We start from the raw sequence: 1,496 nt of genomic DNA, 5'->3' as shown, positions 1-1,496 counted from the left end.
ATTTTGATGCACATAAATGCTTGATTTTCAAGAGGCTCGAGTTATCTGTTTTTGCCTCTATTGTTTGTATGGATATAGTAATGTTTGATGGCATATTTATGTCATATATTTGAGCCCCTAAGATTGTTCTTATGTTTTCGTTAATGATCTTTATAATTCTAGGTTTTGCATTTAAGCTTCAATTCACATTGAGTTTATTTTAGTATATGATGTGAGTTATGGGTCTTTTTTTTTTTTCTAAAATAGATTTTTCTAAAAATGGATTTACAGTTTTGCCAGTACCATTTGTTAGAGACTTTCTCTTCCCTATTTAAAAATGTGTTTTGGAAATTTGTAAAAAATCAGATGATTGTATGTGGATGGATTTACTTCTGGTTTCTCAGTTCTGATCCATTGATAAATTAATCTTTCATTGTAACAGTATCAAGCTGTTTTGACTACTCTGGCTATGCAATACATTTTGAGGTCATAGAGTGAGAGGTCGCCAGTACTGTGCTTCTTAAGCAATGCTTTGCTATCTGAGGTCTCTTTCCTTCCATATAAGTTAGTGATCAGTTTTTCCATCTCTTCAAAGAATGACACTGGAATCTGGATTGTGATTGTATTTTATCTATAGATTGCTTTGGATTGTGTTGACATTTTCATGTTAAGTCTTCCTATCCATGAGCAGGTGTATCCTTCCATTTTTGTAAGTCTGTTTGGTTTCTGGTAACAGTGTTTTATAGTTTTCTTTGTAAAGGTCTTTGTTTCTCTGGTTAGATTTATTCTTTTGGTGGATATTGTAAATGGCATTGTTTTCCTATTTCCTTTTCAGACCTCTCTTTATTAGTTTAGAGGAATCCTACTGATTTTTCATATTGATCCTGTACCATAATACTTTGCTGAATCTTTTAAAGAGTTCCAATAATTTTCTTTCTGAATCTTTGGGATTTTCTGTGTCTAGAATCCTATCAGCTTCAGATAGAGAGAATTTTACTTCTTCTTTGGATGCCTTTAATTTCCCTTTCTTGCTGCATTGCTCTGGCTAAGACTTCCAACACAATATTGAATGGTGGTGGTGGTGATGTGCCTTGGAGTTGGTTCTGACTCATAGTGACCCTATACAGGGTTTCCTAGGCTGTAAATCCTTATGGGAGCATAAAGTCTCATCTTTCTCCCACAGAACAGCTGGTAGTTTGAACTGCTAACTTTGAGGTTCACAGCCCGATACATAACAACTATACTACCAGAGCTCCTTACAATATTGAATAGGAGTGGTGATAAAGGGCATCCTTATCTGGTTCCTGTTCACAAAGACAATGAGTTTAGTTTTTCTCCATTGAAAGTAATGTTGGCTGTTGCATATCTACATATGTTCTTAGTTATGCTGAGGAATTTCTACTTCATTGAGCGTTTTTGTCAGGAATGGATGTTGGATGTTATCAAATACCTTTTCTGCATCAATCAATATGATCATTTGGTTCTTTTCATTTGTTTTATTTATATGATGTATTATG

Source organism: Chrysochloris asiatica, unplaced genomic scaffold, assembly GCF_000296735.1.
Source record: "Chrysochloris asiatica unplaced genomic scaffold, ChrAsi1.0 scaffold00114, whole genome shotgun sequence".
In the NCBI taxonomy this organism is placed as follows: domain Eukaryota; kingdom Metazoa; phylum Chordata; class Mammalia; order Afrosoricida; family Chrysochloridae; genus Chrysochloris; species Chrysochloris asiatica.
The sequence above is the reverse complement of the archived record's forward strand: the minus strand, read 5'-3'. Positions refer to the sequence as shown.